Genomic DNA, 26,636 nt, shown 5'->3' with positions numbered 1-26,636 from the left:
ATGTTCACTCCAGACACAACTGTCCTTATTTTGATTATATATTTTGGCAGAATGGTATGTTATGCACAAGGAAAAGCCCTGTATCGCAACATATGTCAAATATATAAATAGGACTTCTGACAGGTGCAAGCTTGAATCCCAGTCTTGCCAAGATTTAATGTTTTATTTTACATGCTGAGAACAATCCCACCAAAATCAATGACAGCACTCACAGTATCTGAAGTTAAACATGTGCATTAGGTCACTGCAGGATTGGGGGGACTTTGACAAAAAAGGTAAAAAATATTGGCTGATATATCTTTTGAAGTGCAAGAGCAAACGGTGCAACAATCAGTAGGTATTTTAGTTGAGGGCAGTATCATTAGTAAACCTAAAGAAGGGAGAAGGTGCATAACAAACTCTAATCCAGATTCTGTTTAGAGGTGTCTCGGTTACTGGTTTACCAGACCACTGAAGTCATTGCAGCTCTCTCTGACTCGTGTTGGTGTAAATCTGATTGGAATCGTGCCCTACAATATTTGCATACATTTGTTTTCACTTGGAAAACATAGTTGTAATTCTTTTTCTTCCCTTTCTTACTGTTTATGCTATTAATGGTTGAAATCAAGTCTGACAACCATTGAAAGCAGCTCACCTGCTATCCCTTAGAGCAATTCCATAGCTAAATTCTTGCTTATCCATGAAATGATCTGGCAAGACCTACTACAGGGAAAAAGACATTTAATAACTGAAGTAATTACTTAAGTAACAGAGAATAAATGTAAGAATACTGCCTTAATTATAAGCAAAATCAGGAGTAGATCTAGATGGGGTGTGGCAACATGGCTGTACTCCCCCTTTGGCTGTGTTGTATGTAAACTCTGATCGTAGGGTCTGGCTGGAGCCCTTGCTTTTGCATGGCTCCAGAGCCTGGAGGGTGAGTATTGCCACTGCTGCTTGTCCCTTCTTTTTCCCTGCTGCTGAATTCAGCCAAGAAGGGTAGGGAGGGGAAGGATGAACAGCAGCTGTGTTCACCCCTTGGGCTCTGGAGCTACATGAAAGCAGGGGCTCTAGCAAGACCCAACCCCATTAGTTGATCAGCCCAGAGCTCACTGCTCACACAGAGCTCTGGCAGAAGCCCACACTGACCAGGCGGTGAGCTCAGAGCTCACTGAGCATGTGTCATAGCCAAAGTTGAGGGAGGCTGTGCTCCTCTTTCCTGATTCTTGGATGTCAGTGTTCCCCCCTTGGTACCATAGGTATTAACCTATCACTTGCATCCATTTATGTTTTTCCATGATTTGGTCCCCAGAATTAGTTGTACTTTCAGTGGCCTACCTCTAACTATTAAGGAGGGCGTGCTGTGTATGTCCTGGTGGAACTATGCTCATTGTCAATGTATAACAAATAGGCCTGTCTCTGACAGTGGCAGTAGTCGATGTTATGGTGGGAGAATATATGAACAGGGCATGTCCAGAGTGATTAATCCTCTGTCAGATCCTCCCTGGCATCAACCATCATAAGAGAGAGAGATTTTAGAGAGGATAAGGTAGTGGTTTTCTGACTTTTGATGGGAGTTTTTCTCAAATATAAGGGATAGCATGTAAGGTTCTTAAGAATAATTGGGCAGCGAAGATCAGCATTGTGGGCAGTGTAAACACAGATTTTGGCTTTGCAATAAGAAATGTGATTGAATGTGATTGAATAAGTGATTGAATGCAATAAGAAATGTGATTGAATAATTGTATTTTTTTTCCAGAGGAAAAATCAAACACACGACAGCTTGCAGGACCATCCTTGTGATCAATTATAATAGGAGTTGGCAACCCCAGGCACATGTGCCAGCGTGACACGCAAAGACATTTTGCTTGGCACGTGTACCTTGTGGTGGACGACGGGGAAGAGGCTGTGCTCCCACAACAGAGATTGGGCCCCTCATGGCTCCCATGCCATCTGCCCCAAAGTGCGCGTGCACCAGCTGCCAGCAGTGAGCTGTGCCAGGGCTCCATGGACCCTGGTATAGCTGCTTGCAGCCTTCCTGCCACCTGGTGTGAGCAGCCTGGGCTCCATGGTAGGTGACAGGGGCCTTCCCGGAGCCCGGGTCGGCTGTGGCAGGCGGCTGGGATGCAGCAAGCAGCTGCACTATGGTCCACAAACCTCTGGCCTGGCTTGTTGCTGGTGGCTGGTGCATGCTCACCTTAGGTTGGACAACAGAAGAGCTGCAAGGGGCCTGGTCCTTGTTGTGGCAGTGCAGCCCAGACCCCTTTCCTGCCATCCACTCCAAGGTACAGGTACATCCACCACTGGCAACAAGCTGGGCTGGGGCTCTGTGGACTCCTGTGCAGATGCTTGCAGCATCCTGGCTGCCTGAGACAGCTGGCCCAAACAGGCCCTTGCTGGCTGCCACAGAGCCTGGGCTGCTTATAGCAGGTGGTGGGGACACTGCAAGCAGCTGTACTAGGGTCAACAGAGCCCTGGGTCAGGTCATTGCCGGTGGTGGGTGCATATGCATGCGCACCTCTGGGAGGATGGTGGGGAAGAGGCCGGGGCTGCACTGCAACAACAAGGATTGGGCCCCTTGCAGCTCTTCCACTCTCCTGGGCTGCTCATGGCAAGTGGCGGGGAGGCTGCAAGCAGCTGCACCAGGGTTCATGGAGTCCCAGCCAAACTTTGCCCTGCTGTCCACCCCTGGTACACCAACATCTTCCAAGTGAAGGTTATGGGTGTTTTTGGCACTGCCCAAAAATGTTGCCGACCCAAGTTATAATATAATGTTTATATTAAATGCACAGGTATGAGCAATGTATTGTTATTTGCCTGTCCTTAGAGGAAGGATTAAGAATCTTTAAACATTCTCAACTACTATCAGAAAAATTGACCAAGAAAAACAGGTGATACATCTATAATATACCTTTTGATGGGGATGGGGCACATGACTACAGTACTCCAGAGTCTACACTGGCTTCCAATAGTTTCTTGGATGCAATTCAAGGGGCCCTACAATGCTCTAAATGGTCTGAGCCCTACCTACCTAAAGGATTGCTGTCTCCTGTATGTTCCATCATGATGATCTCTAAGGTCATCTGACTGGGCAAGGCAGCACTCTAAAGTCACTGGTAATAGTAGGATTAAATTATATTTCTAAAAACAAGTACTGCACCCCAAACTAAATTTGTACTAGGGGCCATAGAAGTTACATTTGTCCTGAAACAGCAGTTCCTCCTGGATAATTAAATTCTGTGCATTACTGTTTATTTCATAAGTTTCTATAGTAGATGTCATAAACTTAAGTCAGACTGCACAGAATATGCTGGAATATGCTGGAGGGTGAACAGCAAGCAAAGCTATTGGAAGACAGGGTGAAGAAGTTAGAGTTGCTTTATTTAACATTTTACATACATCAGGACCTCTGCTTGAAACCATACTGTTTTGAAAATTGCTCTAGCCCAGTGATTCTCAACCAGGGTGCTGTGGCACCCTGAGGTGCCTTGAGATCCTTTCAAGGATGCTGCAGGGTGCCATGCAATGTTAGCACTGTTAGGTGTTCAAACATGAATCGCAAGATATAGATATCAAGTAGGAATCTACAGTGTTAAATACATTCTGACCATTGTGGTCTTTCTGAGTTCTTAGCAGCAGAAGAATTGCCCTAGTATTTTCCTTAGTCAAAAAGCAAGTGAAAATTAAGAGCTCACATTTTTTGAGGCGTGCCTTGAGTCTCACATGTGGTGCCTTGTCTAAAAAGGTTGAGAACTACTGTTTTAGCCCAATAAAGCTTTATTCTCTATAGAAGGCAAATCTCAAAGCTCCTGCAAATTCATAATGAATAGGACAAACGTACATTTTGAGTCAGTTAAAAGAAGTTAAGTTTGTCTCTCCTGAAATAAAAAGGAGGTATGAACAGTGATGTAACAGCATGGCTGGGCACTGGGGAATTGCCACACAGGACAGCTTCCAGTTGCTGCTATGCCACGTGATCACAATTGCAATCATGCAGCTGTAGCAGTAGCAGCCATTTTTTCAAGCCCCTCTCTCCTCTCCACAGGCACTCAGGGTGGCTCTCCTGGTTGCCCCTTACTAGTTATGGCACAGGACATGAGTCTTTACAGAGAAAACTCTTCCCTTTGGAAGAGCAGCTTTAATGACAAATGAGACTGGAGATTTATCAGTGATAAAGAAATGATTGTGCATAAAACACTTGCAGACAGCTACTAGACTATTTGTTACAGAGTATTTTATTTCTTATATCTAGAGCTCCTCCACCTTGCTACAGCAAAGCACCAGGGCCACCCATTAACAAAAACTATATATGTATTGGCCCTGGTGCTTTGCTGTAGCTGTAAAGCAAAGTTGTGTATAGATTGACATCTAAATCACTTACAGGGCAACAGCGAAGAGGTCAGGTCCTCTGGCCTGGAACAACAACTATGTTGTTCTATAACTTTATCATCTCAAACTCAGCAAGGTAAGGGCCAGACTAAGTTTGAATGAGAGGCTGCCAAAGAGCACAATATGCTGCATGAAGTGATTATGAATGCTCTTTAGAGGGCATTCAGAATTTATAGAGGTAAACCGGGACAGATTTCCAGCATAAAAGAGATATTAATAGAGTGCCTGAAATGAAACATGGCATGGAGGAAAAATATAGCTAAGGCTTAGCTTTTGCATTAAGTGGTTTTGCCTTTTGTTGTGTTGTGCTGTGCTATAAGTGAAGATAATAATGTATTAATGTTACTGCAAAAGCAGACTCTTAACCTCTCCAATGAAATGTAGTACTTTCACTGGTGTTCCAGTCATGGGACATAGAATACAATGTATGTGGTCTAATGTGCAGATTTAAGTTTCTTCACATTGATTTGAGGCCTAAATCATAAAAACTTTCTTGGGTAGACTCATATATGAGAAGTCAATGTTATTTTAAGTAAAGTATACAGATTTTTTATTTTATTGTTCGAAGTACATGTTCTGAGTCATCCATTTATTCTGCTAGTGGGGATGGGATCAAAAAGCATTAGAATTCTAGCAAGAGAAACAGTACCTTACCTTTGCTTTTTGGTTATAAAGGGTATTTAATTAAATATACTAGATATTTAGGTCTCATTTCAGCAAGTCTTTTCAGACATGAGTAATCTGATTAGTTTTGATGGACCTACTCAAATGTGTGATGCTAATTGGGTTTCAATGTCTTGCTGAATCAGGACTTAAGGCAGCTTATACATGTGATGATTTTTGCCATTCAAAATGTTCTAAAGCCTTCACTTAATACATGTGAGTGATTTTAGAATATTTTTAAAATGGCAGAAATTGCCTTAATTAAACCTTGTTGTATGTGTTTTAAATGCAAGGTGAACTGCAGTAGTACATCTCAGAATACCTAGTTCACCTTTATTGCATGTGTATTTTACTGGGGCTTTTTAAAGTTGTAATTACTAATTGCTACCACCAGGTGTAGCTAGCTCTGCTCCTGGTATCTGCATGGTGCCCCCTGCCTCCTACTGTACAGAACTACAGCAAGACATGAAACTCGCACCACGCCATGGAAAGCCTATTAAAGTGCTGTACCTAAAGCGTGCAAAAGTTACAGCACCTTTGGAAATGCCTGCCCTGCACGTGTATAGGCACCCTTCTAGTGACTAGTATGTTTGGTTGACTTGATAGGAAATTTATTGATTTAAATCCACTTCATTATTTAAAATATCATTGCATGGGAAGAATTAGGGGTCACATTTTCAAGGTTTGCTTACATGTGTAGTCCTTATGCTAATACTCCCACTACTCACACTATGAGGGATTATAGGATAGGACCATATTCCCATAGCAGAACATTATTTTTTTATTGCAATTCAGTAGGTTACCATAGAGATCAGAAAATAGCACACTTCGTGTTTTTTGGAGAAAATAACTAAGACCAGTATTAGATGTACTTGTATAACCACAGATGGAAGCAAGAAGTATTTTGTTGAGAATTTTAAACTTACTACAGCTCTGACAAGGAATCCTTGTATTTTGCCACTGGAGAATGTTAGGATGTCTGTAAAATATCTCACACCCTCATTCACAGCTGTACCATTGATGTCTATGCTAAATAAGTCTCTTACATACTGTAACAGGATTTATTCCATTAATGGAATACCTTTTTAGTATGCTCTTTTAATTGTACTGTTCATTCAAAAATAAATGAATCCAGTTGCATTGCTAAATCAGCCCATGATTTTGCATGGACAGGCTTGTTTTCCTTTCAGTTGTAAAAGAAAGCAGCTCTGTTTTTGCAAAATCACTGACAGTTCTATCAATGCACCAGGATTTATGTTTTTTTTTTTTAATTTAACACTTTTAAAATGTTTTAAAAGGCAGATTATTCCATTCCCACTGCACCCCGTTATATTGAATCTAGAATTTTTACTATTCATAGATGACAAAAATAAAGAAATTAAGAAGCAAGAAGAAGGCTGGACAAAATAAAGAACCAGAAACTTTGGACTTGATATTATAATCAGTCATTTGCAGAGATCCACAACTTGCTTGAAGTTAGTTGTCGAACAGCAATGCTTTTGCCTTTACTACAGGACTGAAACTTCCGGTGATCAACTTCACACTCAGTATGAGCATGTGTACAATGTTACTCATCCACTTTGGTGTTAACAGCAGCGACAGCAGCCCCATGGTGTGTCATGTTTGTTGTCTGGCTTGCTCTAGTGGCCTTCCACAGGTCACTTACCTATCTCAGAAACTGCTTTGAGAGGAAGAAGTGCTGAATCCCCCTTTTATGGGCACAGGTGCTGCAGTGTTGTTTTGAGTGCTGTGCTCAAATGAGGATCCTGAAGCAGTAAGTAAGCAAAAGACCTTGCAGAATCTTTTGAAGAGAAAGAAAGGAGCAGCATGGAAGGTAAGTTAGAATTCCTATGTCCCTTTATAGTCATATTTGTAAAGGGAAAATGAAAGATTATTATAAAAGAACCCCTTGTAGCTGGATACAGTGTGTTAGAAAGGCTTAGTTTAGTATAAATCTGCTTTTAGTTATCCAGTCTCTTTCTTTGCTCATGTTATGTTTCAATCTTTGCTTTTGCTGTGTTTTGTTTGAATAGGCCACTGCATTCACATACATGTGCAACAAGTGGATGGGGTTTTGTATGAATGCAGGGGTCTACCTAGTTAAAATCTAGTTGGAAGACGGATAAGTGTGAGTTTTGCTTCAGAAGAAAACTTTATAGACTGGGAAACTGAAAGGGGCTGGGGGCAGTAAAGAGCCAGAAATAAAACATGCCTGGTAGTTGAAACAGACCAATAGATATGGAGAATAGGGAAGATGAACTTGGACCAGGAAAGAGTTTGGGGTTCTGAGGGACAGGGGTTGGGAAGGCAGGGCTGAAAGCAAGGAGAGATGTTTGTCAATAAAACAAAATGCAAAACCCAAATAAGCAAAACATGAAACAAAAAAACCAACCATGCTGGAATCCAATGTTAGTAAAACCAGTGGGACCAGAATAGTGATATATTATGAAGAGACTTCTAGTTTTCCCTTGGGACTCATCCAGATACTTTATATAATAATCTAGTCCTCTGAAACTGCCAGACCTATCTTGGGGCAGATCAGACCATTGAGAAGGTGTGTAAGTCTTATGCATGATCTCTAATCCATCTACAAAGATTACTTTCAGGTTTCACATAAGGCAGAGGGAAAATTGCTACCTAGTGTCATTCCGCTAACCATTAGTTAAATGATGGTCAATTTATTGTAAGTCTACAGTGATAAAAGATACTTATCTGCCACAACCAGTCCTTTCTTCAAAGCCTTCAAAGTTCAAGGCTTTGTATGAAACACTATTAATTTATTTTACCACTCAGATTAGTTTTTCTCATTCGGGAAGCAAGAGGGTTATGGTTGAATGTATCTCTGTTTACCTACTTTCAAAGCAATTGTAACTTTGTTTAGGTGTTTTTATTTGGATTTTTTTTTTTTTAGCGGTGCTGTATTATGCAGTTTGGCCAGAATTACAGAGCTGGTTGGTTGTTCCTTGGCTTATCTGCAGACTGCTAGAAGAGGTTGTGGGGCCTCCCAAATGCGAAGGACTCCTTTCTGAGAGGAAGTGGTGAGAGCTTCCTGCCCTGAGGACAGAGAGGAAAAAAATACTTGTATTAGCTAAATAAACAGTCACAGAGAGCTGCCTCTGCATTCTCCTCCAGTGATGAGCTGATGTTGCCCAGTTGACTAAATGAATTCATAGAATCATAGAAAATGAGGGTTGGAAGGGACCTCATAGGGTCATCTAGTCCAACCCCTTGCTCAAAGTAGGACCGTCCCCAACCAGATCATTCCAGCCAAAGATTTGTCTAGCCAGGTCTTAAAAACTGCTAAGGATGGAGATTCCACCATCTCTCTGGGTAACCTGTTCTGGTGGTTTACTACCCTCCTAGTGAGAAAATTCTTCCTAATAGCTAACCTAAACTTCCCTTGCTGCAACTTGAGACCATTGCTCCTTGTTCTGTCATCACTGAAAACAGTCTAGCTCCATCCTCTTTGTAACTACCCTTCAGGTAGTTGAAGACTGCTATTAAATCCCCTCTCAGTCTTCTCTTCTCTAGACTGAATAAGCTCAGGTCCTCAGCCTCTCCTCAGAAGTCATTTGCCCCAGCCCCCTCACCATTTTTATTCCCCTCCACTGGATTCTGTCCAGTTTGCCCACAACTTTTTTGTAGTGGGCACAGTACTCCAGATGTGGCCTTACCAGTGCTGAATAGAAGGGAATAATCACTTCCCTTGATTTGCTGGCAACACTCCTATGGATGCAGCCCAGTATGCCATTAACCTTCTTGGCAACGAGGGCACACTTTTGCCTCATATTCATCTTATGTCCACTGTAACCCCCAAGTCCCTTTCTGCAGAGCTGCTTCCCAGCCAGTCAGAACAAAAGAATCCCATGCACCAGTACAGGCTTGGGGCTAAGTGCAGGACTTTGAACTTGTCCTTATTGAACCTTATGAGATTTCTTTTGGCCAGTTCTCCAATTTGTCTAGGTCACTGAATCCTAGCCCTACCTGCCAGCTTATCTACTACTCCCTCCAGCTTGATGTCATTTGCAAACTTGGTGAGGCTGCACTCTATCCCATCTTCCAGGTAGTTGACGAAGATATTGAACACAACCAGCCCCAGGGCCGACCCCTGGAGTACTCCACTTGATACCAGCTGCCAACTAGGCAGCAAGCCATTGATTACTACTTTCTGAGCCTGATGCTGCAGCCAGTTTTCTGTCCACCTTATAGTCCATTCATCCAGCCCATACTTCCTTAGCTTGCCAGCTAGAATGTTGTGGGGGATCATATCAAAAGCTTTGCTAAAATCAAGGTACACCACATCCACTGGTCTCCCTGCATCCTCAGAGCCAGTTACCTTGCCATAGAAGGCAATCAGGTTGGTCAGGCATGACTTGCCCTTGGTGAGTCCATGCTCACTGTTCCTAATCACCTTTTACTCCTCCAGGTGCTTAGAAATGGATTTCTTGGGGATCTGCTCCACGATTTTTCCAGGGACAGAGTTGAGGCTGACTGGTCTGTAGTTCCCTGGATCTTCCTTTTTCCCTTTCTTAAATATGGGCACTATGTTTGCCTTTTTCCAATCATCTAGGACCTCTCCTGATCACCATGAGTTTTCAAAGATGATGACCATGGCTCTGCAACACGTCAGGCAACTCCCTCAGCACCCTCAGGTGCATCCCATCCAGCCCCATGGACATGTATGGTCCAGCTTCTGTAAGTAGTCCCTAACTTGCTCTTTCAATACTGAAGGCTGCTGCTTACCTGCTCCCCAAACTGTGCTGTCCAATGCAGTAGTCTGGAAGCTGACCTTGCCTGTGAAGACTGTGGCAAAAAAGGCATTGTGCACTTCAGCTTTTCTGCACCTTCTGTCACAAGGTTGCCTCCCTCATTCAGTAAGGGACCCACACGTGCCCTGATCCTCCTCTTGCTACCGACATACTTGTAGAAATCCTTCTTGTTGCCCTTCATGTCCCTTCCTACCTGCAACTCCAATTGCACTTTGGCCTCCATGACTTCCTTCCTGTATGCCCAAGCAATATTCTTACTCCTCCCAAGTTGTTTGTCCAAGTTTCCACTTGATGCCATCACTGTTGTTCTAGACCAGTGGTGGCCAACTCCCTTCCCTCGAGTATTGCTTTGAACCTGCACTCCCAGAGGCATGCCTGATAGAGTTGCCCTCTGGGGATTTGGAATGGAGGCAGGAAAAATTTGATCCTCTGCCTGTAACCATGCAGAGTAGATCAGGGGCAGGATGTTACCAGAAGAGGAGGTGTCACCACCATGAGTCAGGTTAACCCATTTCTGTTCTTGTAGCTGTTGCTGTCTTAAATGGCCAGCAAGGATCAAGAGCTCTGAATTTGGGGGTGGCTGTGGGCCAGGGAAGGGATAACCTGGCTCTTGGTGGTGATATCTGACACTTCCTCTTGCAGTAGTAACCTGTCTCTGCTCCATTCCCTGCCTCTGTTCCAGTGCCTCCTTTTACTGGGCACCCAGGGTTTATGTGCCATACATAAAGAGCACCTTCTCATTCCACTTCTGGTATGAATGATGCAGGTTGGTTACCTCTGTTCTAGACACACCACCTGGCTGTGCTAACCTACAATGAGATGAATAAGACCACTGATAGGATGAGGGTTAAAAAAAAAAAAAGTTCATTTATATCCAAGTCATGTTCAACAGGGTGTACTATACAATATAGAATGTAAACTATTGTATTTTATTTCAGGAAACTGATTTGCAGTGCATATCTAGTTGAGCTGATAGATAGCAGAACTGCCTCCAAGAAGTTTCTCTCCAACTAGATGTGAAATTAATGGTGTCAAGATTTATAATGTTATTGACCACATGCACCTTCCGGAATATAATTTGCCTAATATGTCACATTGGATCTCACATTCCTTGTAAGACAGTGCAGTTTAGAGTTTAAATAAAGTTTTTTCCAGAAGTAATATTTTAAGTATGGTACTTAAGAAAACCAGTTTTCTTCATTGCGTACGTGATGGTACTTGGATGAGGAGGGCATTCTGTATAAGTTATTCATTTTTCTTTCAGAATAGGGACAACAAAAGTTGATGATTGGGGAATTCACAGCTGTTAATGAAATGGGGGTGAAAGCTTGCTTCTCTCCTTTTTGGGTAGGAAAGAGTTTGTGCTTCTAGTTTGATCTTGGAAAATAACATATGTCCTTGAACATCAGATATTTGTTTGGTAGAACAGCAGAAAACTACAATCAAAGCAGTTCATTCAGCAGTCTGAGCTCCATTCTTATGTTTGTCTCTGTAACGTCAGAGATGGTTCCCTTTTATTCTGTACTGCACAGAAATTTTTAGGGTATGTCAGCCCTAAATAGCAGAATAGATATTGTTGCTGCCTCTGACCCGTACTCATAGATTCATAGATCATAGATTCATAGATGTTAGGGTTGGAAGGGACCTCAATATATCATCGAGTCCGACCCCCTGCATAGGCAGGAAAGAGTGCTGGGTCTAGATGACCCCAGCTAGATGCTTATCTAACCTCCTCTTGAAGACCCCCAGGGTAGGGGAGAGCACCACCTCCCTTGGGAGCCCGTTCCAGACCTTGGCCAGTCGAACTGTGAAGAAGTTCTTCCTAATGTCCAATCTAAATCTGCTCTCTACTAGATTGTGGCCATTATTTCTTGTAACCCCCGGGGGCGCCTTGGTGAATAAATACTCACCAATTCCTTTCTGTGCCCCCGTGATGAACTTAAAGGCAGCCACAAGGTCGCCTCTCAACCTTCTCTTGCGGAGGCTGAAAAGGTCCAGTTTCTCTAGTCTCTCCTCATAGGGCTTGGTCTACAGGCCCTTAACCATACGAGTGGCCCTTCTCTGGACCCTCTCCAGGTTATCCACATCCCTTTTGAATTGCAGCGCCCAGAATTGCACGCAGTACTCCAACTGCGGTCTGACCAGCACCCGATAGAGGGGAAGTATCACCTCCTTGGATCTATTTGTCATGCATCTGCTGATGCACAATAAAGTGCCATTGGCTTTTCTGGTGGCTTCATCACACTGCCGACTCATGTTCATCTTGGAGTCCACTAGGACTCCAAGATTCCTTTCCACTTCCGTGCCACCCAGCAGGTCATTCCCTAGGCTGTAGGTGTGCTGGACATTTTTCCTCCCTAGGTGCAGCACTTTGCATTTCTCCTTGTTGAACTGCATTCTGTTGTTTTCTGCCCACCTGTCTAACCTGTCCAGGTCTGCTTGCAGCTGTTCCCTGCTCTCCGGCGTGTCCACCTCTCCCCATAGCTTTGTGTCATCTGCAAACTTGGACAGAGTACATTTCACTCCCTCGTCCAAGTCGCTGATGAAGACATTAAAGAGTATCGGTCCAAGGACCGAGCCCTGCGGGACCCCACTGCCCACACCCTTCCAGGTCGAAGCTGACCCATCCACCACGACTGTCTGGGTGCGACCCTCCAGCCAATTCGCCACCCACCAGACTGTGTAGTCATCCAAGTCACAGCCTCTTAACTTGTTCACCAGTATGGGGTGGGATACCGTATCGAAGGCCTTCCTGAAGTCTAAGTATACGACATCCACCCCTCCTCCTGTGTCCAGGTGTTTCGTAACCTGGTCATAAAAAGAGACTAGATTGGTCAGGCACGATCTGCCTGCCACGAACCCGTGCTGGTTTCCCCTCAGAATATATATATTCCCCTCAGTGAATATATACACTGAAACCCTCTGAGCAGGACTCTTGGTGACAATCCATTCTAACTCCAGAAGCTCTGCTGAACGTCAGAACCTGAGGTAGAGCCCCCTACTAACATGCCCCTCCCAATTGTGTTTGGAACCAAGCCTGCAGGCAGCAAACACAGGAAATTGGCTAACAGCAATCCCACAGTTCCCTATTCTTGACAGGGAAGACAGCTCTAGCTCTTTTGTACCCAGCCTCCTGGCTCCATTATCCATAATTAGAGCTAAGCATGGAAGAAGAAACGAGAGTGATTCTTAGAAGGACTCTGCTTGAGGAACAAGTAGCACACTGTGTCTGAGTGGAATGCAAAATGCAAGGCAAGCTATAGATGCAGAGGGATGGTGCACACTGATTGAAGGTGACTTTTGGGCTAGGGACAGACATTCAAAAAGCCTGAGACTGAATTGATTCAATCTTTGCAAGTTAGTCTAACCTGGCTAGGCTAAATCAGTTTTGTAACTGGACAGACATGCCAGAAATGCAGGCATATGCCTGCCCTGCAGTGACTCAGGCTAGAAGCTGGGGGACGTTAGAGCAGCCCTCCCTTCCACAGCGTGGGAGCCATGGCCAGGCTCTGGCAGGAGCTCTGATTAGCCCAGCAGGCAATTGGTAACAGTGTTTATCACCCAATTGAGAAAACAACAGAGGGACATTGGCAGCTACTTGTTGATTCTGCCTGTTAATTCAGTACAGAGGGTAGCCAGCATGAGTTGCTAGTTAATACACAGACACCTCCTCAGCAGGGCAGAGGGGAGGAGGGAATTCCTGCTTAGCAGGGAGTGGTGAGGAGAGGAGGGAAGTAGCCTGCAAGTCTGTGGAGCTGCAGCCAGGGAGCAGAGGAGAGGGGCCGGCCCTGCTGTGGAGCAGAGGGTCCCACCTAGCCCAGAGAGCATGCCAGGGTGCTGAGGGTGTCTGGTTTATCTTAGACCAGAAAGGGGTCTGGGACAGACATTGCATAAACTGATTTGAGCCAAATCACTTAAGTCTGATACTACATTCAGCCAGGTTAATCTTAAACCGGTTTCAGCCAGTCTCAGACTGGATTATGTGCACTGAACATCTGTTCTGTCACAGATCTAAACCAGTTTCTGATCACTTAAACCAGTTTGTGTCATGTCTGTACCTAGCCTTGGGGGTTGACCCTAGATGTCATCCTAGATATACCCTATGTATAAACAGTCTTCCTAATAAACACAACTACTGCTGAGAAAATAAGCCCTACCCACTTGATCCTCCTAAGGTGCACCAGGGATTGATTGATGGTTAGACTTCAGGGAGATGGTAAAGACAAATTTATTGTTATTTCTGGGATCCACTGGGAAGCAATTCTATCTTCACTTTCCTCCCCGGGAAGAGAAGGTATTGGTGGGAATTGAACCTTTCACTTCCTCACAGGAAGAAATTCTTGAGCTACACATTTTTGACTCCTTAACTTTGGGTGAGATTGTATCATTCAGGCCTGATCTACGTAGTGTTTTTGTAAACTATTTTTGTTGGCCATGTGATGTTTTACTGTTACAGTCAACTGGTATATGTTGATATTAGAGAAGTATAAAAGTACTACATACCAGTAGCTTATTTAGCTTCTCCTTTGAACATAGCCATTATTGCTGGTCAGAAGTTTTTCAACAAAAATATTTTGTTGGAAAATGTCTATTTGTTGAAGCTGAAACAATTTTCAATGAAAATTCCATTAAGAAGGTTTCTCAGGTCCAGGATGGAATTTCTAGTAAAGAAACAGGATCTCTAGTACTTCTGGTATGTCTGTCCATCATGTGTTTTATCTCTCATTGTGAATAATTTTGAAATTTGAATGGAAAAGTTTGAAACTTTGAAAAATTGCTTGCAAGGTGAATTTCTTGTTTTCTGGCCAGCAACAGTAGCTGTTATTTATGAAGTGCCTTTTGATTAATATATGTCCACATTTGGGGTTTATCTTACTTTAACGATACCAGCTGTGTATATGTATGTTTCAGGCTATGACTTGTGATTATTGAGTTGGTTCATTCTTTGAGAAACTGTGGATAAATATGTAGAAATAATGCTCTTACACAAATATAACTTCACTGGAGCTGAGAAGCCATAGGGAATGAAACACTAATACCTCCATGTCTTTTTAGAGCTAAACAGTTAGTCAGTCTTTTAGTGTGAATGTAATAAAAACAGGAAAAGTTCCCACTATACTTCTGTTAGAGTGATGAGAGAGGTAAATAACAGAATGAATCAAAGTTAACAAATGTATTGCAGAAGAAAAAGTTAAATCTGATCAGGGCAAAAGCATCCTTAATTACATTAAGTCCTAATTTACATCTCATTTCCCAGACAGGTCATGCAAAATGGCAGCAGAACAATCAAAGTTTCATAATGTAGTAATCATATATTCAGGCAACAAGGCCATAAATTAAAGCCAGGATAAATGAAATCACGGATGGAGATGAAGATATTCTTTTATCTTCAATTACGTTTATTCTTTCAATAACTAGTAAGCCCACATACATACTGAGAGGCACACGAGAACAAATTTTATGGTAACGCGGTTGAATGCCAGATATTTATCTCCTTTCGAGTGGTGTAAATTGAGAGCGAGTCCATTAAGATCAGTGCAGTAAAACTGGCTTCAGCAAGAAGGGAACTGGATTCCTAACCTGAGAATGGAACCTTATTTTTTTTTCTTTTCATCTTTTCCTTTATAGGCTGTTCTTCAAGTACTCTTGCTTTTTAGTTGCAGTGAATGCAACAGTATGTATTTTTGACATTTCTTAAAGACCTGTGGGGTTGTACGAATGAGTGTGGTCTCATGTTGATTACCAAATCATGTTTTAAGTTTCTATAGGATCTTCAGTTGGCTTGGTATCAAACTGCCCTGGTTTTTGTATTGGATTCAGTTTGTAGTGCTTTTATAGCTCAGCCAAATTAACCCAATTGCCTTTAATGGTTGAGGTGATCTTGAAAAATGGGTTTGAAATGTAATATGATTTTTATTTTTTATTTTTGTAAGATAATATTTTATTGGCTATCCATACATATGCCTGATGTCAGGATGTGTCAGATGCAAATGACAGTATTTATCTAAACCAACTTCCAAAGTAATCTTCAAAAAATCTAATGGTTTTGTTATGGGTCATTTGGGAAAGGCTATTTCTTACCAAACTACCTGTGCTTATGTTGCTAAAACACTGTATTCCTAAAATGTGGGCAGTTAATACCTTGTCTACTGATACAGTCCTTCTTACTGTTTTTTCCCCTTAGATAGCATTCTCTCTTAGGAGAAGAGATTTTTTTTTTTTTAATGATAGGAAAGTGTTTATTATGGCAGTACTGGAAACAAGGTAGCAATGGGAAAAGCAGTAGTCTTAATCTGACAAGGCATTGGTGATGGAGGCAAACTGCTAAGTAAATGATAAATCTTGAAACTGTAAATTTATGGCCTGAAGCCATAAAAGAGGAAAGTTTGCTGTAAATTCCAGGTAACCTAAAACTTCCTAGAATTCTGGGTGGATGGAGACCCTCTAGGGGGGAGAGTCGTTTGCTGGACTCTGTGGTGAGTAAGAGGAACTGACTAGTGGGGCTGGGCCTTAATTAGAGGCTCATTTGCATGTCAGTTATGTGATAACGTGGCAAATGTCCTTAAAATTATAGTGATTTTTTTATTTTGGATGGATATTGGATGTACAAGTGGACAGTGTCAAATATACCCGTGATCAAGGTCACTAATCAAGACTGCAGTGGTTGGGTGAAAGAGCTCTGGGCGCAACCAAACAAGATGGAAAAAATGTGTGTGCAGGAAATGCTTTTCTATGTGGGAACCACCTTGGAACTTTTTGTATGTAAATGGTCCCTTTGCAGACAAGAAATGAAACAGGCAGTTAGATGGACATCCAGGTGTCCGGCTTTTATTGGGTGCTTGTCCAAGTTGCACCTCTCCTGTTACCACGTCACACTTTTCTTGTTTCCACATGACCAAAATTGCCTTTAAGCCACCTAAATCGTGTCTGCAGATCCATGTTGTCAGCTGATTTTTATCGTTTTAGGGTTTGTTTTTTTTGTGGTAACTTAAAACATCTCCAATGTTTTATTTTTAGCTCCTTAATTTCTTCCATGAGGGTTTTTTTATCGTTTTAACTTTTCTATGTGGATCTGACTTATGCCTGAAAATGTGATTTTTCCCTGCTTTGCAACTATTAAACCACCAGGTGCCGCTTGGGCTCACTCGTAAACCCATGGAAATCCATTGAATTTCTCTTGCAATGATTCAACTGGACACCAGGTGCTAATCTTGCACATTTTTACTGATTATTAATTTACTGGGTATTTCAGATTAATGAAAAATGAAATTGCAAAAAAAGACATGTTCCGCCTTTTCACACGCACTTCGCTTCTGGCTGTCCTCTTACCCACTGCCACTTATCAGAGCCGGCCAGCCTCAGCCTCATTCCACCCAGCCCCCCAACTGATCTGGCATACCCACACCCGACCAGGGGGTGGCGGTCCCCCAGTGCCTGATTGCTGAGCCAGCGACGAAACTGGTAGTGCACTTCCGGTCCCCCACAGCCAATCCTGCCAATGGGAGTGGGGCAGGTGGGGGGTGGTGTTTCCCCGTGGCTGATCTCGCTGCCTGGGGGAGGTCCCCCTCACTGCAGATCCCACGACAGCCAATTGCTGCAGCTGCTTTTGGGAGTGGCTGCAGCGATCGGCTGGCACTTGCAGGGGGGGCACTGGCACTCCCGCCTGCCCCCCCTGCCCATCGCCTAAGTGGCGAGCACGGCCGGTCGGGAGGTGCACCGGTGCTCTCAGGGGGTGCACGTGCACCCCTGTTCACCCTCTATGCATTGCCACTGCTGATTCAGAGCCGGCCAGCCTCAGCCTCATTCCACTGGGCCCCTCAACTTTTTATCCTGCTCATGCAGCAGGAAAGAGCCAGGGAGGGAGGGAGTGTATGTGGATGGAGTGTACATGGTGCCCAAGTAAGGGAATAACGTAGTAAAAAATTTGGGCTACATGAACAAAGACAAACAAAGAAAAAAGTACATTACATATATGATCCTTGAAACAAGCTAATGAAGCATATTTCAGTAAGTAGCTGCTTGGACTAGCTTGACCATTTGTAAGTTTTGAGCATTTTTAAATCTTGCACACTGTAGGCCAGGCCAGTGAGCCATCAAAAGGAGCAGCAGGAAAGGCTGGAAGCAGGGCAAAAAAAATGACAAAGAAAGATATTCATTGGTAAATACTGGCATATTCATATATGACACAGAAATATTAATTTTTAAATTATAAAGGGAGCTTAGTTGCTGATGTATTTACAGACTATGAGGACTTGTCTACATTGTGGCAGAGAGAGGCTAATGGTGAATTCCCATATGCTTTTTCAGTAATGAGTCTAAAAGGATATTCAAAGGATCAAATAGGCACCTGGCAGTGACATTATCAGCATGTTTTCTGGAGACAGAAATGGTGTCAGGTGATTGTCTCAGCCTTGTATTCTTCTTTTGCCGGTTGTGCCTGATGGGAGAAGCATATGAAGCATTTGGGAACTAGAAATAGGAGGGAGGGGGAAGTTAAGAGCATGAGTATTGTAAAACCACCATGCAGTCACTGCAGCCCTGAAATGGGAGTACCCTCCTGTATGCAAGCGGGGCAGGGGGAGAGGGCACAGGGAGGTGGAGAAAGGCAGCTGAGGGGCAAGAAAGGGTGGGGAGGAGGACTTCATGCTGTCGGATACCTAGGAACTTCATTCACACCAATTAAACCCCATTTACATGAAAGTTTAAGTAAACAATACAAGCCACCCTGCTTCAGGGTACAGCCCTCACTTACCTGTGTGTAAATGTCCCAGCTGGTTGTGGAACAGGTTGGGGTGTCCTCTTTCAAGTGTTGCAGAAGCGGCCTCATCCTGCACTGAAATGCAATACTGTACCCGACATCAGCAGCGAGCAGCAGAAATTGGTGCTGTGCCATCCAGGGGCAAGTGTCCCGCAGGGCTGGGTCCTTGTGCCGCTGGTGTGTTGCCATCTCTCATGCACCTCAAAAGTCTACAGCATTTGCATCCCACTCACTCACTGCTCCATGAATTTATAGGCAGTCAGGGGACAGACACCTCATCTTCCCCCCTCCCAGCTGACCTTGTTCTGGTGTAAAAAACCCCTATACAAACCAGTCTGGCGCTGGCCTGGTACGTGCGTGAAAACCCCCATGGCTGGAAAAGCGTGCGAAAAGTCCACCCCAAGAAAGTGGTAAAATAACTTCCCTCTGCAAAAAACAAAACGGGAAAAAAAATTGCTTGGGGCAGCTTTGCAAAGTGGGTGGGAGATGCAATGCTTGTGTACACTTGTGAGGAGCCCTGCAGAGCTTTGCATGGAAAGATTTCGCGCCAAAACTGCCTGAACGCCCCGGGAACAACTTGGGGGCAACTTGCACCCAGGAAAACTGGGGGCAACTTGCACCCAGGAAAACTGAGGGGCACCAGGCTAGGGCAGGGGGTGATGCTTGGGTACCTCGCACCCAGTGCCTAGTGAAAACAGCATGCAGCCCTAAAGCTACCCCCTAAACTAGCCCCAACCCAGCCTTGGGTAGATGTAATGCTTGTGTACGCTTGTGATGAGCCCTGTGAGGCTCTGCACAGAAAGATTTCATGCCAAAAACTCCCTGAACACCCTGTGCAACTTGCACCCCGGAAAAGCAAGGGGCATCAAACTAAGGCAGGGGGTGATGCTTGGGTAGCCCAGAGGGTACTCTGCACCCAGCGCCTGATGGAAATGGTGTGCAGCCCTACGAGTACCCCCTCCAGGTGCAATGCTTGTGTACACTTGGGGAGCATGGAAGGATTTCACGCCTCAGCCCTCCGAGCACCCTATGCAACTTACACCCAAGAAAAGTGGGCAGCAGAAGTGCTGTGGCAGGTTGTTTCTTGTCCTAAAGCGCTGCTTTGCAGTAAGGTAGTACTGAAAGGGCAGGAAGGTAAAATTGTTCTGACGTGCCCGCTAATGCATTTTACTAGTTATAGCATAATAATCCTTTATGTGGTAAATCATGTCCATGTTATTTATTTAGCCATCATAAACTAAGAAAGGAAAATTAAACCAGGAACATTTTTAGCAGGTAAATGCTGATCATGTGGACAACCACTCATTGTGGCCAGGATTTGTGATTCTTCTCTAAAGAGTTGTATTAAAATGCTGCAGAGGAAGTGACCTGATGGGTAAGCACCTGCAGTGATTATAGTGATGACCAAAAGCAGAACAGTAGGCTCAGTGAAGGATTCCAGTGAAGTCCTCCCTACTCAGCATCAGAGCAGAGGCTGCTTCAGTTGAGATAGGTAATAGAGCCCCTGCAAGCTGTGCTCTTTGTCAGGAGGAGAAATTGACCTTCCAAAACTTGGACTTCTCTGGGGCTGGATATTGAAATGGCAGTGGGAGGGAGGAAGGGAGGACAGTAGTGGCTAGCTACCTCATCAGTCACTCAGAGCTGTGGGAGGAGGATTGGCTTCTGGACTAGTGCAAAGGGATCCTCAGTTAACTTTGCCTAGTTATTATTCAGGTTCTCCTTAGGTACTGTTTCACTGTTTCCCACTCCCTTTAATAAAGTCCTGTTTAGTTAATGCTGAGGACCTGTTGCTTGTGCATGAGGAAAACATTGGACATGTGAGCATCAAGATGATGCAAGTCAGTTTCCCATGTTTCTGGATAGGGCTTGATCCACAGTATTATTTGAATAGGTAAATGGGAACCCAGAAGGCAAAACTGGCCTTTTCATTGCCAAACAGTACCTAGTGGAAGGGTTTCTAGGCAGTGGTCAAATATTTTATGCCACCACTGAAGCTGGCACAGTCTGCATTAACAAACAAACAAACAAACAAAAATCAACAGATGGACCATATACAAACTTCAGTGGCATCTTTCAGTTTTCATTCCCTTATAATGAGTTAAAATTTAATTCCCTTGCTCAATAAATCATTAGTCTTACAAGACTTTAGCTCCACGACATCCTGTCACCAGCCTCCCTCCCCCCTCCCTGGCGGGTAAGGAGAAGGGAGGTGAGTGGTGTTTTGGAACTGCACTGAAACAGTAGGGATTGCTACAGCTGTGGTGCCCATGTTAACAAGCCCCACTGGAAGAATTCAACTTGCTGAGATCAGCTGTTTGGCTTGTGAGCATCCTTGTGGACTGGATGGGTCACCTCTGTGGACCAGATCTGACCCATATGCCCCATGTTTGACACTCCTGCTCTATCACAGTTAGATTGTTGTGTCTTCCTTTGATATCAGCATCCTTTCACTACTGCTGCTGAGTGGTAGCAGAATTTGGGGAGTTTTCTTGCCAGCTATCCAGTAGAGTAGAAATCCAATGATATGAAGGCTGTGTGCATCTAAGTGTAACTCTGTTTACACATACAGATACAGTGGCGATACGTAGAGGGTGCACAGGGGTGCACGTGCACCCCCTGAGAGCACTGATGCACCCCCTGACTGGCCACGCTCACCACTTAGGCGGTGGGCAGGGGGAGCAGGCGGGTGCATCGGTGCTCCCCCTGCAAGCACCGGCCGGGGAGTGGAGCACCATTGCACTCCCAGAAGTGGCCGCAGTGATTGGCTGTCAGCAAGATCAGCTGCAGGGGGATGCCCTCCCCGCAGTCGGTGGGATCGGACCCCCGGTTGCTGACTAGTTGCTGGGGGGGTCACATGCCCCCCCCACCGACTAAGGTGGCACCAGTTGCCCATGTATAGATACACCAGTCCTAGACCAGAGGAAATAACTAGCAGCATGCAAGCTGTTTTCTTTCCTTCAGAAATCTCAATGTGCACACCAGTGCCTGGCTCAAAAGAAGCATAATTGTCTCAGGAATGGCCCACCCAAGTATATGATAAAGGAGACTGCAAATATTCTACTGTCTGCCATGGTTTGCCTCAAAGCATCACTGAATGACAGAACTCACAGCAGCATACAATTTCTTCAAAACTTAAATGCTTTATTGCAGGGGCATCAAACTAGCCTCCTGCCCTGGGCCAGATCCAGACCGTGACAGTTCTTTGCAGGCTGGATCCAGCCTGGGGCACAGGGTGGCTCTGGTGGCAGCAGCTCTGACTCTCTCACCTGGGGCACAATGATGGTAGCAGCTGTGACTTGTGCTACATGCTGAATACTCCATGCTGTAGCTGCTGCTGTTGCCACATTCTTTGTGCTGTGGTGCAAGTGGATGGAGTACACTGTGGTGACAGCTCTGCCTTCAGTTCTGGCATGGGGCCTGCTGTGCATGGAAGTGGCAGAGCCATTGACCAAGGAGGTAAGGCCACTTTGGTGACAGATGAAGTGACTGGAAGGTAAGCAGGGCTGTATCAACCCACATTCACCCTTCAGGTGCCAGTCACTATGTCTACCAAAGCCCAAAAGCCCGAGATTCTGTGGCAAGAAACTCCTCATAGCCATGCCACTAACTTCTGGGCTAGGGACAGACTTTCAAAAAGCTTGTGCCTGAATTGATTCAATCTTTTCAGGTTAGTTTAACCTGGCTAGGCTAAATCAGTTTTGTGAGCCCTGCCCAGCTGGACAGACATCCCAAACATGTAGGCACATGATTGCAGTAGCTCAGGCTAGAAGTGGCCGGGGCGGAGGCGGGGGCGCTAGAGCAACCCTCCCTTCCTTCCACAGCATGGAGCTGAGGGCAGCATGAGCAGGAGCCCTGATTATCCCAGGAGGGAATTGATAACAGTGTTTATTACCCAATTAAGAAAACAACAGAGGGACATTATCAGTTACTTGTTGATTCTGCCTATTAATTCAGCACCCACTGTAGCCAGCATGTGGTCTGCTAGCTAATACACAGACACCTCCTCAGCAAGGCACAGGGGAGGGTGGGATTCCTGTTTTGCAGGGAGTGGTGAGGTGCGGGGGGAGGGGAGCTTCAGCCAGGGAGCAGAGGGGAGGGTCCAGCCTTGCTGTGGAGCACAGAGCCCTGCCCAGCCTAAAGAGCATGCTGGGATGATGGGGGTTTCTGGTTTATCTTAAACCAGCAAGGGGTCTAGGACAGATATTGCATAAACCAGTTTGTGCCAGATCAGTTAAGTCTGATACTACATTCAACCAGATTTATCTCAAACTGGTTTTGGCCATTTTGAAACTGGTTTATGTACACTGAACATCTGTTCTGTTACAGGTTTAAACCAGTTTCTGATCACTTAAAATGGTTTGTCCCTAGCCCTGGTGGCCTGCTGGTACCCTGGTGTGTCAGATCTGGCCTGTAGGTTATATATTTGACCCCTTCTTTATTACATGCTTTAAAAACAAAAACAAACAAGCAAAACTCCACCCTTGTAAGACTGTCCCAGCAGTAGTGGATGACTTCTGTAAACATGGAATAAGGACATATCTATATATAATATGGGCCCAATCTAGGAGTACTGGAAGTCAAAGGTTGTGTAGATCAGTGATTCTTAACTAGGGTGCCATGAGATCCTCTTCATTGTGTTGTGGGGTGCCATACAATGTCAGCTCTGTTTGGTGTACATGGTTCACATCATCATAAACATGATTCACAAGATAAAACCCAGATATTTCAAATAGGAATCCAGAATGTCAAAAGCATTCTGACCTGTTATGGTCTTTGAGTTCGTTGAAAGAGAAGAATTGCTCTATTTTTTTGCTGTAGTCAGAAAATGAGTGAAAACAAAGACCCATCATTTTCCAAGAGGTGCCTTCAGTCTAAGAGGGTTGAGAACCACTGGTATAGATGTATTGTTTTATCTTTGCAGAACACACTCCATTTTATATTGGCAAAATTCTCTGTGATGGCATGTGAATGAAATAAAGCAGAGATTGTAAAATACATGTCAGATTTTAAATCCTTCACTGTTAATACTGATGGGGCAGTGAACAAAATAGATATGGAAAAATTCCAGTCTACCATTATCAAAAAAATTCCATATAACTCTCCTCAACAGAGTATCTGTGCACCTCACAAAATTAAAGAATTTACTCTTGCAGTACCCTTCCAAGGTTAGGGAAGCTATTACCCTTATTTTTTAGATAAACATGGACTGATTTGCTCATGGTCATATGGAAAGTCATGGCAGTTTCAAAAATTGAACTTTCATTTCCTGAGTCCTAGCCTGGAGCTTTAGCCAAGAATACATCCTTATGCTATGGTAACGATATTACAAATCAGATGGGTATCTTAGTACAAGTGTTTAGTATGGTAGTGAGGTTTCAGAACACCTGCTTAAAAATGTAATTAGGCAAATAAGTTCAGTGCCTCAACTTGATTCTGTGACATCATGAAATTTCTTGTTCTGCTGAATAACACTGCTGATTAATGCAACTTCACAGTTACTTTTCTTCTTGCGAAAATGATCCTTTGTTAATGTGCCAAAAGATCTTGTCATTTAAAAATATTATTTTCATATCTGTACTTGCTTTCCTAGAGCTTAATGACCTCATCTTTAAAGCATTTTCCCCTAACAATTGCTTCAGTCATCTTATGGCCCTTAAAAAAAGGAGTCTAAAAGCAAAAATACCTGCTCTTCCTTTTCAAAGGGTGTGAGCCTGTGAAATGCTGAACTGCTTTGAAGTCAGTAGAAGCTGACAGTTCTCCTACAAGGTAATCACCTTGTAGGAGGTATTAAAATGTGGATAATGCAGCCTGTTACTATTAGCCAGAGGTCTTCATGTTACTAATAATTTTGGTCTATGTATTGTTATATAATGTTATTATGGGATAATCAGATATCTACTGAAAATAGGTGAATGTTTTTATTAAGGTCTCATAGTTTTAAAGGATGTTGATAGAAAAGAAACAAGTTGGGGAAACCCTAAACAAAGCCCAATATCAGAACTTACAGATGTAACTGATGCTTTGATTTTTTTTTTCTTTTCACATCTATATAAGTATTAATTTAGGGGTGATTTCTTTCTTGGGGTGCAACTTCCATGAAACAATTTGAACCTGGACCACTTTCATCATTCATGTTTACAAGGATTCACTTAAGATATGTAAAGAGAGTACAGACACAGCACACTTGCTTTAGCCCAATTAGCCACCTCTGCATGGGTTCATTAAATGCTGCTTATCAGAAATAGTGAAAGCTATTGGAAATAAAACATGAAAGGTAAGAAGGGGCAGACACAGAACTGAGTCATTTCAATAGAATTTTATTAATATAGGTAAATAACTTTCATAATGAAAGAAGGCTGGCATATGAAAATTTAATGATGACAGATGTGAATTCATCTGACTTTTAATCTTGTTCCCTTATTACTAAAATTAAGAAAAAATTACAAATAAAATCTTATTATGGATTTGATGTTTTAATGGCTGGATAATTTGATTGATGTATTAGGTGTAGTAAGACCAGGAAGGGAAGAATAAGCTAAAGTAAATTCAAAGCCAGTTGAATGACTTTGAGAGGGTTTTTGTAATTTGTTTTGTGGTGAATTTTTTTGAAAGGCTCTGGTCAGAGACCTGCCACATTTTTGATGGTGTTAGGATTGCAACATGGCAGTAATACACAGAGGGCCAAATTTTGGGCTTTCCTGAGGGACTTTGGGGCAAAATAAATAAAGGAAGCAGGACACGTTGTATAATAAATCTAAATAAATATTGTTGCAATGTGCAGAAAGAGGCTTTAAGGGATGCACCAGAGCAAAGGTGCAACTACATATTTTGGCACCCTGAGCAAAGCTTCCAGGGGAAAGGGGGTAGAGGGCTCCTCTATCACAAGTGGAACAGCCCTGTGCTCCCCCAGCCATGGTAGCTAGGCTGGAGAAGGCCCGCGCTGCTGGGCTGTAAGAGTTGGGTACTGGGACACAGCAGGAGTGCACTGTGCTGCCTGGCCCTAGAAGCTGAGCTGAAGCAGCTCTCCTATGGCCAGGCAGTGCAGGGTCTTATCTGTCTTGGGGACTCAAAGGCCCCCACTCATTGCTCCTCCCATGTCCCTGTACCTGGCTCCTATGGCTTTGCAGCATGGGGCTGCTTCAGTTTGGCTTCTTGGGCTGGGAGTGTAGGGCTGCTCCAGCTGTGGCAAAGACTGGGTGGGGTGGGGGTGGGGTGGGGTGGGGTGGGGTGGGGAGGGGAGAGGCATCATTTTGGCATCCACTTTAGGTTGGCACCCAGAGTGGAAGCCTCCCCGCCCACCCAACTTATGTTGCTATCCCAGAGTATAGGACCTAGAGCCTGTGGGATGAAGAGGGGTGTTTGTTTTGTGTACTGCAGGTTGAGTAATCACATGAGAAAACTCCATGTTTCTAAACTTGAACTGGCTCCTTACTGAGACCTGTTTACAGAGGAATCTCAACCATCAATAGGCCTGACACACGTTATTTGGAAGAAATGAGGCATATGTGCAGTATGGAGGACTAACAGGACACCAAGCAACAGAAGGGAGTCAGCATCAGGGTGGAAGGGAGTCATCTCCCTCCGTCAACCATAGCACAAACTAGAAATAGAGACTACTTGAAAGAATGAGGCCCACAGGCTGCAATGGGCTAATTCTCCAAGTTTTCCTTGTGTTGACTTCACCCTGTCCGTCCAGCCTGTTGTTATTCTGCTGTTATATTTAGTTTAATCTCTGCTGCTGTCCTGAGTCTGGAGCTTCCTTGTAAGACCTGTGTCTTGGGGTAGCTTAGAGTGGTGTATTTTGCCATTGCGATATATGGCTATTTGATGGCCATTTGAACAAGATGTGATCTCTGGTCTGTAGTAGCCTTAGGTCCTTTGGTCTTCAGAGCATGTTGCCTATCTAGGTTGGACCTTTGTCCCCAAATCTCATGCATCACATGCACCTTAGTTGCAAAATGCACTTTTAATTTCTCATATTTCAATTCTTTCCTCAGTGTCCCCCAGACACCACAGTTTCTGGGAGGTGGACCATAGTAATCTTCTGTGATCACATACATCCTATCATTAAACATGAG

The sequence above is a fragment of the Alligator mississippiensis genome, chromosome 2, assembly GCF_030867095.1.
Source record: "Alligator mississippiensis isolate rAllMis1 chromosome 2, rAllMis1, whole genome shotgun sequence".
Taxonomy (NCBI): domain Eukaryota; kingdom Metazoa; phylum Chordata; order Crocodylia; family Alligatoridae; genus Alligator; species Alligator mississippiensis.
The sequence above is the reverse complement of the archived record's forward strand: the minus strand, read 5'-3'. Positions refer to the sequence as shown.